This window comes from Stegastes partitus, unplaced genomic scaffold, assembly GCF_000690725.1.
Source record: "Stegastes partitus isolate 25-593 unplaced genomic scaffold, Stegastes_partitus-1.0.2 Scaffold15, whole genome shotgun sequence".
NCBI classification, from domain to species: Eukaryota; Metazoa; Chordata; class Actinopteri; family Pomacentridae; genus Stegastes; species Stegastes partitus.
The window spans coordinates 333,854-349,661 of NW_007577746.1; the positions used below are offsets into that span (position 1 = coordinate 333,854).

A 15,808-nucleotide genomic window follows, 5' to 3' on the forward strand; every position below is an offset into this window, starting at 1 on the left:
TGCAAAGTGGTGTGAAAATGAATGCAAAATGAAAGGTTCATTAACACACAGTGGCTCGTCTCACAAGGCCCTGTGAGGGAGCACAGTTACTAATGAAATCATAAATAATGTTTTAAACCCATGGTTTTATTGCTTTAAGCATGTTTTAATCTACACATTGTGATGCAAATTAGATCCATTGGCACTGTAGGCAACAATAATTCAATACATGGCTGAGCCTGAAAACATCCTTTTGCTGGATGTCTTCAAAGCTGCATGTACAGCAGCAGATTATGATGGTGTATAGTTGAGACTATCCTCCCATAAAAACAACCTGGTTGGTTGCTGGTGCACACATAGCAGCTATGATGGGAACAAAGGTGATGTTATTGAGCTACCTGATGGGTTTAGGTGGAAGGTGACAGCTGGTCGTGCTGTATGTGAAGTCCATCATGTACACGGTGATGGTCCCTCGTGGAGCCCGTGTGCTGAGACCCCCTCATCAGACACACAGCAGACAGCTTCACACTCTGTGGTCTGTTGGTGAGGCAGTCGAAGGTCCACACAGCCAGGTGCTGCTCCCTCCAACGCTGATGGGTCAGGTTATTGTGTTCAATGCACTGGAAATGTCAAAACGTGACCCTCACAGTGCTCCATGTGGTCTCCAAGTGTGAGGGGGGGTCTGTGCAGCAGGTAGAAGACTGCATCATCCACCCCAATACCAGGCCAATATGCAAACTACAGAGGGTCCATGTCAGCTCACCAGGGGCTGGATGGGGATCAGTTCAATCTTCTCCAAGGTCTTCATGTTGTGGGACGTTAAGGTGGCCAGGCTCCCTGGACTGTACAGTCTCTGGCTGTGCTACTCTCCTATTCAGATTGTAGGCACAAATTGCTTTGCGTTTGGGTTGGAGGACTTGTTGGTATACAGCTCTGCCCACAGAGGAGATGTACTGCAAATAGAGATTTGCATTTGCACTTGTAGCAGGATGAGTCGGTTGTCCTCTCTCCCGCCCTGCTCCTCATTTGATTGGTGGGCGGTGCTGCGGAAGGAGGCGCGTATTTATGCGCCGGCTTGACGCACCTGTTTCAGATTCCCCTCAGCGTTGTTACGGTGGTGTGGTTCGCATGCAGCTACCTCACGGTCTTGCACCAGCTTGGTAGCAAATCGTGGGATGCTCTGCTGTGAAGACGGTAAGTGACAATTCCTCTCTCCACTAACAACCGGTGCATACAACTACTTGATATGCAGTGTGTCTGCAGCGTGTCGCAGTGTTGGTGCTGGTGCTACTGCTCGCCTGCTGCCTCGGACCGGCTTGTGGTGGTCGCCGAATCCCGAGGTAGGCCCGCTCCTTTGTGCTGCTGCTGCGCTCTTGTAAACTCAGGTTGAAGGAAAACTTACCACTTTAATTCCTGGCTTTTTGTACAGCTTTAGAGCCGACTGCATCACGGCTCTCACGTTTCCCTCAGTCCGACCCGCTGCCAGAAGCCACGGTGTGCTGCCCGGAACCACGGTGGGCAGCTGGTTTGGAGCTGGCTGCCACTCCTTTCGGAGCTGCTGTTTTTGTACCGTTGTTTCTACCGCTGTTTGCCGGTGTCGGACACGCTATTCAGCGTTGCCGAACCCTATTGCGCGGTGGCACTGTTTAAGCGCTGTTTGTAAAGCGCTGTGTTTTTAAGTGGGTTGTACAATTCCGTTTCAGTTTCTTTGTTAAGTTCTGTTTTGGTTTCGTTTGGTTTGTTGCCGTGCGCATTTTTGTTTGTCTCTGCTGCCTTAGGCCACCAAGCAGAGCGGGTGCCTAAGTGGCAGCAGGCCCCGTTTTATTTCTGCGCCATGCTTTCTTTTCATTTGTTTAGTTATAGTTCGATGTTTGTTTTCGTTAATTAAAATCTGTTCCTTAATTTGATATTTTGCTTTCTTTGCAGTTTTAGTATTTTTGGGTGTGATTTTATTAGAGTGGTTATTGCTGGTTTGATTTAATTTTGTATTTTTGTGTTGGACAGGAGCTGTGGGCCCCCCTGGAGCGTGGCAGCCAGATCCCTTGGTGGTGGTCCCCCCCTTTTCCGTTGCTGTGAAGTGCACTCTGGGTGTTTTGGTTTGGTGTGTCACAAGGTGTTTTGAGTTGAGCCCCATTTTCCTGCTGGCTGCCTGGTAAGCCCCAGCCCTAGTCCTCCTCCTATGCTTAGTTTCTTTGTTTTTTTGTTTATCAGCAATAACTGTCAATTCTTTTAATGAGCATTAGATATCTTGTTGTTTACTTATTAAAAATAAAACTGTAATATTGGGGAAACACGTCTCATGCTCGTGTGTGTCTCGAACCTGTGTCCAGTCGAACAAACTATTTCCTGGGGTGAAATTCCCCAGGTGGCGTTGTCTGCGTTGAAAAAAAGAGTAAAATTCCACCGCCCTGCCACACACTATTTTGAACTTTGTTTCTGCATTTTGATGTATTCATAAACCTTGCAGCATCAGTTATCTTTTTTCTTTTATTGTTTTTTTGAGGAGGATGCTACAAGCCTGCTGCCACAACCCCATTTGTATCTGCATCCAAACTGTGGTTCAGACGTACAACAGATTAAAGCGTGACCACTTTAACAGTAAAATTGTGAAAGCAGTATATCGAAGCCCAAACTTGCTTCACAAAATGAAGATCTTTTTTTAAAATCATGCCGAATTAAACGGGGTAGCAGCCCCCCTCACCTCTCACATCCATGATTAGTAATTAGACACTCTAAATTATAATTGGACTACTTTAGTGTTTTGGCTCACGATGTCCTTGTTCATGCCCAGAAATAGACAGAAGCCAGTGTGATTACAGTAACATGTTACCCCAGCAGTGATGGCCATGCACACCAAGCCAGCCTTCTGTTCTGTCAACTGCTTGAAGTCAAACAGTTGTTTCTGATCTTACGGTTTTCTCCTGTGATGTCTGATGTGGAGAAAACACCTTTAATTTTCCAAACAGTCACAAATCCTCCTTTTTTTTTCATTGTCCGTGAAACATCAACAGTCATCTGTTTGCTCCTACTTATAGCATTTGTTGCCAGGCAACACTTCACTTCTTCAGCACGATATTCAGACCACGTTCAATGAAGAGGGTTTATTTTTAAAGCACACTGAAATAATTTGCATTCACATTGGGTGAGTAGTTACAGTAAAGTATAATTGTGTTATACATCAGACAGTCAGCTGGTCTCAGCAGGTGTTACGGAGTAGTTACTCCATTCAGGTGGTGGACGGTGTGAGTCGGTGGACATCGCGATGGCTTGGAACTGAACGTGAAGCAGCAGCACCTCATAGCCTTAAACTCTGACTTGGTGGATTGCTTTCTCCAGTTTGAGAGTGAGTTGCTGTGCAAAGCAAAGGTGTTTAAGGGGTTTGGAAAGTTGTTCACAAGTGAAGGCAGTGAAAGAATGTGAGGTGAACAGGTGGACTGGTTGGACTGCTGATGTGGCAGCAGCCTCGAGGTGAAGAGGGAGCGAGGCCTCATCGTGCATCTCCTGATCCCCTAAGTCTCTCATATGGCTATGGGCTCTCACAAGTCACCAAGAAATGAGACTGTAAGCAGAGTGTGAGCGGCTGAAAGATGTTGACGTTGCTCAGAGTAGAACCACTGAAAAACTGGTTCATGCAATGAATGCAACTTCTAGGCTTGACTATTGTAATTCCCTGTTATCAGGATGTCCCATGTTCTCCATCTGCTGTCCTGCTATCCCCCACCCCCTCATCCCCGCTCTTACCCCAACCGGTCGAGGCTATAATGGCCACCTTCCCTGAGCCTAGTTCTGTCTGAGATATTTTTTTTTCTCATGAAAGTTTTTTTTTGTTTGTTTGGTTCCTTCCCTCCGTCACGGACACTTTGTCATTTTAAAAGTAACTTTGGATTGTTGCATTCTCTGTTCTTTGTTTAAAATTGGTAAGGTCTTCATCTTAATATGTGAAGTGCTAGGAGTTGACATATTGAAGTCAAAGCTGCTGCTGCTTCACTTTGAATGGAAGCAGTTGAGGTACGTCGGACATCTGACAAGGAAACACCCTTGAGTTTTTTTTAAGGCAAACTGATGTGTATGATATCTCTGTGTGTAATGCTACTGACAACAATGTGAGTTTCTCCACTGTGATAAATAAAATAAATAAAAGCTGATATCATCTCATCTCATCTCATCATCTGGAGGAACAGCATCAGAAAATAGTAAAACAACAACGTACAGGTAGATTCGTAGATGATGTAATCTTGCAGAATGACTTGAATCTGAACTAAGTGGTTTCAATGCAAAGCTAAATCAGGCTTTAAGGTAATCACACATTTGTGTCCCTTTGCGACCATTTAAATTAGTTCTTTTTTCAAATCCAATACACTTGGAAATGAATGACTCAGTGCTTATTCCTTGGATCTGTGTGAGTGTGTGTTTTAGCATAGTGATGCTATATTCTATTAAGTCACATGGTGAGCACTAATATCGAGGAGGCCATGCATTGATAATCTCCAGCACAAACAGGCAGCCTGTGTTGAATGCTGAATGGCATAATCAGAGTGAGATGACTTTGATTTCACGGCCCATTGAGTGCCGAATGTGCACATGGCGCTGTTTGGACAGCCGCCACAGCTCAGCGGGCAATCAGGCCCGGCTCTGCTTCCTGCCACACGGTGAAGCAACAGGGTTCAGTTTGAGGGAGCACGTTTATATCCAGTCTGTGATCCAGTGCTTTCCATTCTGATTGACGATATGTACTGAATCATCCTACATCACCTGTGTGTGAGTGCTTGTTAATACGTGAGAACCTGTCGGTTGGCAAATATTTTCTGTGTGTATGCAACTGGCTGCAGGATGGGTTCTGTCTGCTTGTTCATCCATGATTTGTCCCATTAGTCGAGGCTTCACATGAACAAATATAGATTTTGGGTGCTCCCCTGTGGTGAAACCCACTGAGGGAGTCCAGGCTGTCTCTTATTCACATCTCTGGCTGCCTTCCAGTTTCTCTCCATCCTCACACAAAGCTCCAGAGTGTGAAACTCCTTAAAAGAAAAATGTGAAAGAACTCCAGTGTAATAGGAAATAGAATTTTAGCCGCCTATTATATGGCTTCGGACTGTTGAGGGTGAACTGTTGAAAGCCAGCTGAGGATTATTAGCCAGAAGGGAGTGATGTAGGGAATGAGAGGAGAGCCTCTCGCCGGCTATACTAACTGATTTCTCTTAGAGATCTAATTTCCCACTACTTTCTGTGCCAGAGGACCTTCCGAGCTGAGTCCCCCCACTTATTGCCACATTTAATAGTACAAACTTACACACACACACACACACACACACACACACACACACACACACACACACACACACACACACACACACACAGCCACGTGACTGCAGTGCATGAGCGGTGCTTTCACATTTATTAGAAACTTCTAAATTAAATTAGAAGTTCTGTCGACTTCTAAATTAAATTAAAAGTCACACCTACCTACGAATTAAATTAGAAGTTACATCAGATTTGAATATTAGAGAGATTTAGCATAGCTTAAGGACATTTAAGGATAAAAACATTATCCTTGCCGCCTGACCAGGACACCTCTCCCTGCAGAGACGGAACAGGATTCTGCAAATTGCCTGGCTTATTTTTAACAGACTGCAATCTTTTTAAACAAGGGGACAGAAAAAATTAAGACCTTTCAAATATCAGGTCCACACGACTGGTGTAGTCTGTCTTAAAAGCTTTGTTTCCCGTCACGGCTGAATGGTCATCCAGTGGTGTTTCAGCAGTAAGAACTTTCAATAACTTCAAAAGTATGACTAGTGATAAAACTGGGAGAGATGTTTCTAGTGGCTGCAGCTCATTCAGATACAGGTGACTGTGTGGATGTAACGGGTCTGGACACAAAGGTGTGAACACCTGGAATCTACTGCAGGGCCCATTTGATCAACTCATTAGACTCAAAGTGGGAAAGTCTGAGGAGCTCAGCACAGACGTGAAAATGCAAATCATTGACTTACACAAGTTAGAAATATCACTCTGAGCCATTTCAGAGCTGCTACAGATCCTGAAATCAACTTTACAAACGATTGTTTGTAAGTATGAAGTGCAACGTACGGTTTTGTTTACGGCCACCATGAGGAGGAAAACAGCAGCTGACAGACACTAGGTCAGGATGGTCAAGAAACAACCAAGAATTTAAAAAAAAGAAGCAGGTTGGCAGTTATTAAGAGCCACAGGGTTTTATATCACCATGAGCTGAGAGGCTGCCATGCAAGAAGGAAGCCGTTCATCTAGAAGCAGCACCTTAAGGCTCCACTGAAGACTGCTGCTGATCACATGGACAGAGGAACGGTGTTCTGGAGGAGAGTTCTCTGCTCACATGAAACTAAAACTGACCTATTTGGCCACAATGCCTAGAAATATATTTGGAAGAAAGAAGGTGAGGCTTTTAACCCCAAGAACAGCAAACCTGCCATCAACACCATCAACAGGCCACAGAAGGTCTTTGCTGGTCGGCTGCTGGCCGAGTGCTGGACTGAAGCATTTTAATGGACATTTGACTGGAAGGGAAAAGTTTGCTAAGAAAAGATGCACAAGCAACAGGGATGATCACAGTCTTGAGAGGATTGTTAAGAAAAGTTGATGTAAGAACTTGGGAGAGCTTCATAAAGAGCGGACTGAGGCTGGTGTCAGTGTCTGAAGAGCCACCGAGCTCAGACGCCTTCAGGAAAGAAGACGCATTTCTAGTATCAGTCCAGTCCTGAACCAAAGACAACGTCTGAAGCAAAAGGAGTTCAGGAGAAAAGGAACTGGACTGTTGCTCAGACATCCAAAGTCCTCTTTTTAGATAAAAGTACATTTTGCATTTCATTTGGAATTCAAGTTCCTCGTCTGGAGTAGGAGTGGAGAGAGCTGGAAGAGGAGAAGCCAGCTGAGGCCGTCTCATACTCTGGGCCATGTCCTGCTCGGAGACCTTGGGTCCTCCTGTCGCACCTACATTATGGCAGACCACGTCCAGCACTTCATGGCACCGGCATTCCCTGATGACAGTGGCCTCTGTCAGCAGGATAATGAGCCCTGCTACACTGTAAACTTGAGGAACATAACCCAGAGGTCATGTTGTTAATTTGGCCTCCAGACTCCCCAGATCTCCATCCCATCGAGCACCTGTGGCATGTCCTTAGAAATAAGCGTGCACGTGTCAGTCTGTTGCCATCTGAACAGTCCACATTTTAATAAATTCTATCAAACTAGTCCACTTATTCTGCAAAAAAATAAAATAAAATCACTCCACAGCGTTCTGGTTTGTTGTGTGTTTTCATTTGGTGTGAGGTTCAGCTGCTGTCTCACACAGTTGTTGCCAAAAAGTGTTTTAGTTTTTTTCTTCAGGATATTTTAAAACTAGTATGTCAAAAAATCTCATTTTTTAAGAGTAAGGCTGCTCTACAAATTAGGAGCTTTAACAGCAAATGCTTGGAGCTTCTGGTTATATAAATGAGGGTGACTTGACTCTTAACCTTCACTTTAAAACAAACAGATACGTCACACACACACATAACAGCATAAAGCAGTTATATTACTTACAAACCTTACGCCTCATTAGCTGGAAGACGGCAGTGTTTTCTGTCATCTGGACCGTTTCCAGCCTGATAGCTGGACTTATCTCCTGCAGACCACACACACATGGTGGATAAAACTCTGCTGACAGCCAGAGAGGGAAAACTACCAGTTCAACCAAACACGCTTTAATCTGCAGGTTACAGCCTCCTGTCTGCTGACACCACGCTCCGGTGAACCAGGACACACACAAACAACACCATCATCAGTCTGAAAGTGATCGTCAAGACAAGATAATTTGATTATTATTGTTGTTTGCTTGTCTAACATCTTAATGAGAAACATCTCTTTCATGCTGTTCGATTCCTGTAGACGTAAACACACTTTTCACATCATAAGATGACTGACATCAGAGTGGAATAATATTAATAATCACAATAACAATAATAATAATAATGTCAACAACTGCTTTCGTTCTCTCCTCCTCCCACTGACGTAGAAGCCTTTTTTGGATAAATGAGTACTGATTCCCTGATACAGTCCATTAAAGAAGCCATTACAGTGTTATTACACCAGACTGCAGGTCCCTTTAAAAGCTTTGCTCTGGTATTGATCACCGTCCTCCTCACATCCATTCCTACACATCGGTTCTAGACCTTCCTCGCTTGCTCTGCAATTCTGTCGTCGCTCTAAACAAATGCTTGGAGTGACTTGGTTCCTCTGACCTTCTCCCTCCACCTCTGACCATCCAGTGTCCCGCCAGGTCTCCTCTGACGGTCACAGCGATCATCATCACACAAATATGTCACGTTTTAATTTGGAGGAAAAGTATGATGATGTTCAAGTGTGTGAAGAACTCTGGTCACCCCCAGTGCTCAGTGTCTCTGTCTTTTTGGCCCCTGATGGAAGTGAGACACGACGTTTGTTCTTTTTCTTGCCTTCATTTCTCTTCCTGCCTGAATTTTCTTCATTTTTTAAAAACTGCAGATTCACTCGTTAACCAGTACCTATAATTACATCCAGTCTTCTGTGAGTCAGTCAAGGGAAACAAAAACACCCCAACCTCGTTCAAGGATTTTCAAAGGTTTATGTTTCCTTTTCTTTCTTTTTTAAAACATTTTATGATAAACCTGTGACTATTGTGCCTTGATCTTGAATCTTTCGTGCCAAACAAGACAAAAAAACTGTCGGATATGTCAGGCGAGTTGGTCAAAATGTGTAACAGATATTTTAGTTGTATTTTAAATATAACTTTTTGTTTTTGTTAAACTTGATAATGAATGTTTAGTTTGCATTAAAACAACTTTAGTAAGGTCACGGTTTAAAAAAAAGAAAAGTGTTTGGGTGTGGTGATGGAATAATCATAGAAATAAGACAACAGGTCAGTAAATGGGAAATATCACAGACATGATGTAAGTCTTCCTCTTTAGGTCTTTGTCTCTTGTAAAGACACACATATGTATAGATTAACTGAGCTCTTGATATTTTACCAAACAACAACAGCAATGCGCTGACATTTCAGGAGAAAAGTTTGCTATGGTTTTATTAAAGTCTTCTTTAAATGTTTCTGCAAAAACTTTGAACACCATCAGGACCTTTAATATTTATCACAATTTGACATTTGCCACCTTTCTCCATTAGAGTCACCCTCAGTGAGACAAACAGTTCTTTTACAGTTCAGACTGGTTCCACTAACCTTCAGACACCATCCAGTGCAGAGCTTCTACTGATGATTCATCACTCTGACCTCGACGTCCTACCGACCAGCTCATGGCTTCGAAGACATGTTGTCTGTTTGTTTTTTTTTTTTTACCTCACTTTAACCATCAGCATAGCAGGGATGAGATACGATATTTTGATCTTGTTGTGGGATTTGGAAATTGAATAAATGACAAAACAGGAACATAAGAATGTTAAAATCAGACTCAAGCAACGACATGTAAACTGAATTCATGTATACACTGAACAATCCTGTTTAAACCCAATTAAACCTTCTGAATACAGCGATTGAAACCAATGCTCGCCTCTTTGTGAGGTCAAATCAAGGTCACGATGGCATCACAAGCACAAGCAGGGAAAGCCCAGAACTGGGAGGAACAGAAGCCAGAGAAGAAGAGGAGAAACCTCCATCTGAAGACTCCAACAGCTGATGCAGACGTGATTTTTTCGGCTACATTATTGACGAAGCTGCCAGATCATCACTGGTCCACAACTGGCAGACTTAGTCACAACAATATGTCGGGCTACATTGCACAATTTCAGTTATTTCTGTTTGGAAATGTACGATGCCCGCATGAAAAATGCTACAAATAGTCCAGACCTGTTGTTCTTCCTCACCTCTGCACAGCCAGCAGCCGCAGCATGTAACGGAGGTGAACGTTGGGTTTCTGAAGCTGTCTGAAGATCAAACAGGTGGTCTGGACACATTATAAAGTCAGTTTAACTTCACACCTCACTGGAACACAGCCTTGCCTACATCTATACTCAACAGTGGCGCTATTAGTTGGAGGAAAATTGAGAGATAGGGCTTCATTACAGGATTCACACACATGACTTAAAGCATACATACTTGTGTGGTTTATCTCTATTTCTGCTCAGTTCAATTCAGTTCAATTCAGTTCAATTCAAATTTTAAACAGAAAAATCCAACAAGCCCAAAGCTTTCTTTGGACTCTCTTTGAACAAGCACTTGGTGACAGTGGTTTACTGGGAAGGAACAGAAAAGCTCAGACAAAAACCAGGCTCAGGGAGGGCGACCATCTGCCACGACCGGTTGGGATGGAGGTCGGGGAGCGCTTTGGGCGGGGATAGCAGGATAGCTGGTGGAGGACAGACAAGCAATACATAAGAGAACAATAAATATGTGGAGATCAATGAGGCAGTGATATATAAGTGTATGGAGGAGAGAGAGGAGAGAGTGGGGGAGAGGAACCCAGTGCATCATGGGAAGTCCCCCCGTAGTCTAAACCTACAGCAGCATAACTAAAGGATGACTCAGGTGGCCTGAGCCAGCTGTGACTGTAAACGTTATCACTGAGCCTAATCCTAGTCTTAACTCTAAACACTAAAGCTGCAGTCGTATGAAGAGGGCTTTGGGCTGGAGTCTCGTTCTTATCAGCTGACATCACATCAGATGGTACCATGACTTAGCTGTAGCTGGATGGACCTCTCTGTCTGCTTCAGAAAAGAGCTACACACCTACTTCTAACAAATATTTTTGTGCCACGTTTCTGATACTACGACAACGACAAATAAAACAGTCTGTCCTCTTAATCACCTCTGAGAGGAGAGGATGAAGTGGCAGTCATGTCATTAAGAGATTTATGGAGACAGAGCCATTGGTGTGTTTGAAGCAGCCACCTGATAGATGAGAGGGAGGACAGCAACAGAAGCCTGCAGAGCCTCCAGAGATCAGCGAGGAATGTAGAGATGATGAGCCTTGTATTGGTGCAGAGGAATGTTGGCACTGTGTGTGTGAGAGCAGAGATAAGATCAGCCTGGAAACCAGACAGCCTGGTTGAGAACTGATTTTATTGGCGGCCGATGTTCCTGTGAAATGCATGAAAAATGCATTTCAATGATCTCTTTATTCTGACATTCTGTGTATCTGTAATTTTCAACCCTTTGAAGTCTGAGTGAAACACCACTTTGAGAGCATCAATGTGACACATTTGCTGTTGAAAGTGATGCTGGGATGGTAGAAACAGAGAGGGGTCATTCAGAAGTGTGAAGCACTGGGATTTTAGTTTAGAGAAAGACTCACACAAGCTAAACTTTTGCCTGTCAGCAGAAAGTGACTTCAAAGCTGCACCACAGCCTTGATATACCGTTGGGTTATCCTCTTCTTAAACTTCAAGTTTTAGCAAACGCTCTTCCTCTGACCGATCCAAAGGACACTGAACAAGAGCACTGAACTGGATTTTTTATTTTCTCTGGACAGTTTTTGAATCCAATTTTGACTTGGCTTTTAAATCCAGTTTTTTTTTTATAATTCTCTTGGTAAATTAAATGGGTTTGTTTTAGCTCTCCAGATGTGTACACTGTTCTCATCAAGCAAAAACACAGTTTGATCATGTATCTGGGGCTCCACTTCTTAATTAATTATTGATTTCACCAGGATTTCTTCATGGACACTGACATGGGAAACGTGACGTTGCTGCTCTATCGCTCTACTAACAGGATGGCAGTCCAGCATTCAGACTTGTGTCATTTTCTTGTTGATTGTCACAACTTCCTTCAGACATCCTCCACAGCAGTAGAGAGCCGTGGTGCAGCGCAGGACTTCTGTCACATACATGAGATTAGACAACACGCTAAGTGACTCATTATACACAAAACTGTAATAACGATCAAAACGCTAAATCTGAACTGATAACTGGTCCTAAAAGGGTCCACATGACTAACAGCCCAGTTTATATATGATTTCCTAAACACTGGCAGTAATGTCCATGTGTGATGGTCATCTAAGTCCTGCTGGTGGACCCTGACCAATCCTGTCTCCATACTGGGGATAATTTATCACTAATTAATGAAGTCACTGCTGTTGCTCTAAATGCAGACAGCTGCCTCTCTTTAGAGATGCTCATATCGATCGTGCTGCTGCCTGCAGGTATTGAAAAAACTCAAAGTAAAGACTTCTAAAAAGAGATGGACGCAACAAACTGTGACTCTGCTTGTGACACAATCTGATGCCAAGAAAAGTGCACAGTGAGGCCTGTCATCGGATCCTGACCTGGACTGAGTGTGTCTCTATATTGGGATACTTTATAATTAATTATTGGTGTAATTAGGGCTGCATGGTGGCTCGGTGGTTAGCACAGTTACCTCACAGCTAGAAGGTCACCAGTTCACGTCCCGGTGAGGACACCCAGGATCTTTCTACGTGGAGTCTCCATGTTCTCCCCGTGCAGCGTGGGTTCTCTCTGGGTTCTTCCTCCCACAGTCCAGAAACATGCTGAGGTTAACTGCTGAAGACCAACATGACCAGAATGAGTGACAAAGTCTGAAATACATTTTTATAAACTCTGATAAAAACTGGGCAGGATTACACTCTCATCATGATGTTAGAAGGATTTTAATTTGATCCAGGCAAAATCAAAGTTTCAGTTCTGCCCCGCCAAATTTAAAATCTGCTTCGACCAAATCAGTGTTTTAATCTCACCTGGGCAGATTTAAAATCCACCTGGATGTGAACTGGACTGTGACACATACATAGGAAATTGTGGTCACCTTTGGATGTCGTGGTGTGGAAGTGTAACTGTGATTAGTTTAGGTATTTTGTCTTTCTGATTACATGTACTGACAGTGAAGTAAGCCTGATACACTCCTCATCATTATCCCATATGGGTCAGGGATCTATGACAAAGGCTGCAGATTCAGCCCTCTACCAACGGCTTCGTTCCAGTTCTACACAGGACACTATGCAATTGTTTCCTTGTCCTTTCTAATACAGGAAAAGGGAGATGAAATCCAGATCATCAGCTAGTTCTCACTATTAAACCTGCTGCTGGAGCCTTCTGGTGTTCACCTCACATTCAAAGTAACTCAAAGAGAGATTGTGTGTTTTGACTGCGACACCTCTCTATCTGAGCGAAGGTGGAGCAACACAAACCACCGTATCACAGTTAACAAGGTCGCATTAGGAAACTAAAGCAGCCACTGCTGCTGGCTTTGAAGGCTTAGCTTTGTTCTTCTCTTTTTAGATGGTAACTGGCATCAAGAGGGTCTGGATTTTTTCTGATGTTGGAGTTAAGCTGAGTAGAGTGTATGATACTGAGCCCAAACACCCCAAAAAGTGGTAATGAGAAGAGCGTTCACGCTGGTGTCAATGAGCCACACACCAACAGCAGCCTCATTTTACACACAATCCATTAACATGAAGACACAAAAACAAGGAAATGCATTGCCGTATTAGCATATTATCAATACTTAAGAGACCTTCCAGCATTTTATAAGCCACGTCTTCAGGGGAGTTCATGTCTGATTAGGAGGAGGCTAGCGCTGACTCTCCTGGAGTTCACGATCTGGATGGGGTCAGGGTCGTAGTCTTCTTAATTTTTCAGGCGTGCGTGACGTCATACATGTGTTGGTGTATTGCTGTAAAATAATTTGATATGTGGTTGTTTTGTCTCTTAGAAAATGACGTGGATGGAGAAGCTGGTGATTGTGGACTAACTGAAGCCATGATTGGATACCTATTTGATGGTTCCTTCAAAAAGCAAGTAAAATGTCAGCAGTTTGTGCACAAATACAAGGAGGGTGGGACCACTGTTCCACTGGAGCCAGGGCCAGCTGAAGACGACCAGCCAGCAAGAGAGTGCCAGCCTCAGCACTCAACAGATCCAAGGCAAGTGCATCATCATGAGGTAAAAAAAAGCAGTTGTGATTAACTTCTACGTCCTGCTGCTCCAATTGGTGGATTGTTTATTCATTTGTTGGGGAGTTTGCTTAAAATCCATGAAAGTGAACTGTAATGTTTTTGTTCTTAATGTTTCAATCATAGGAAGGTGTTTCTAAAATTATGCAGATTTCTCATGTTCATTAAATGCTGTAACCACGAAGCAATGTTTTACTTGGTTTAAGTGTGATATCTCTGTAAGAAAGTGTTGCTGCCTGCATTCCTGCACTGCCCTGGTTGTATTTCAAATTAAAAGCCCTTTAGCGTTTCAGTACACAAACCCTTTAATTTCTAAACAAGGCTTTTATGCAGATATTAATACTTAAGATTAGTCCAAAACAGCACAATGCTGCACAAAAGCTGATCATAGGGTTATAATATAATTTTGTCTTTTTGTGTAACAGTTGTGAATGAGCTGGTAAGAGGAGACTTCCTGTTGTGATTACCATCCCAACCTTTCCCAAAGATATACAAATGAGGCTCGATGCCAGAGAAGCACAGAGTGCCCCGACTACACAACAAAATGATTAGCGTGCTCTGTCAAATGATGGCAGACGACACCCTGTAAGGACAGCTGTATTACAACCTGTACTACTTCTACTACATTACCACTCACGGCATATATGGTGAAATCATGTTAAGACAAAAAAATGACTAGAATTTGTTGTTTCTAGGTGTCCAACCAATGCAGAGTATATTGGAGTTGCAAAGGCATTGACAGTGAAGGGATATGGAGGGAAATGGATATGTAAGTTGTATTTTTAATTAACTGATGTACCTGTTTGTGTAGTTGCACAAGGTCTTGTTTTGTAAGTCTTAATTGCTGCAAAATGCTTAACAGTCAATTGTTTTTAATTTTTACTGGCACACCTGACACATGTCCCTAAAGCGCAAGTTTAAAACAGAACGTGCACCACTTGTAAGTGACAGTGAAGTCAGAAAGCTGAAACAGAAGTATGACCACACAAAGCAGTCCAGAACCACCAGTCAATCTGCAGCTTTGTGTTGAAAGCCAGCTCACCTAACATTTGTAAGCCCATTCCCATGTAAATATATTTTGTTAATGTTGTTGTTGTTGATAGGATATCGGGGGCGGGGGGTTGTACAGGGCAAGTGCTTTTACCACAACATGCACATACCGTTCCATTATCCTCTAGTAGCTGCAGTCTGCCCGTTGTTGCTCCTTTATGAATGGCGTTGGCCAGAGACATGACCATTAAGTGCACCATGAGTTGTGCGCAAGGCACCAAAATACCGAAACGAATACCAGTTCCACATTCTCCAGTATGCATAGAACGCGTCCTGAGGCCACATTCAGGATTGTCTTTTCAGCTGTGTAAGAGGCGACAACAGCAGGAGTAGAGTCGCAGCTCTCTTTACCGCTCATCTGAGCTACTTTCACACATGCACCATAGCACGAGCTGATGGGGAAATATGTAGTGGTAAATATGGTGACTTCAGTGATTTTACTGTGATTGTGTCTGTTGACAGCTTAATTGCACAGCCCTACACTTGGTGTCAAATTATTAATGTAGTGAAGTTGGTATTTTTACCCAAACCATCCTAGTGTAACAGATTTGTAGCATATATCTGTCATCATTAGCTGTCACTTTTTTTTTTTATTTCTCTGTCCTTTCCTGAAGGAAACATGTGTTGGAGAAGATTCCACATCAACTCAGGCCCATGTGAACATCCTACAAAAGGAATGACCGCATGACACGAACATTCTCCTGGAGACGTTGGGAAATTATAGAAGGGATGCCCGTGGAGGACATAATCAACAAGTACCCATACCTAAGGACATCTGCTGGACTAAGTATGGTGAAAACACTGCAGTGCTACAGCATAGTGCTATCAATCTATGGACATTTCAGTCATTGCAAATTTGGAGGCATATCA

General features: G+C 43.3%; 1 long non-coding RNA gene across 1 annotated transcript; it reads left to right on the forward strand.

Moving 5' to 3' along the window:
* Nucleotides 1-1,219: 1,219 nt before the first annotated feature.
* LOC103363408 (uncharacterized) lies at nucleotides 1,220-2,270 on the forward strand. Its single transcript, XR_520496.1, has 2 exons — nucleotides 1,220-1,319; nucleotides 1,984-2,270. It is a non-coding gene; the product is annotated as an uncharacterized LOC103363408 (long non-coding RNA).
* Nucleotides 2,271-15,808: the final 13,538 nt, after the last annotated feature.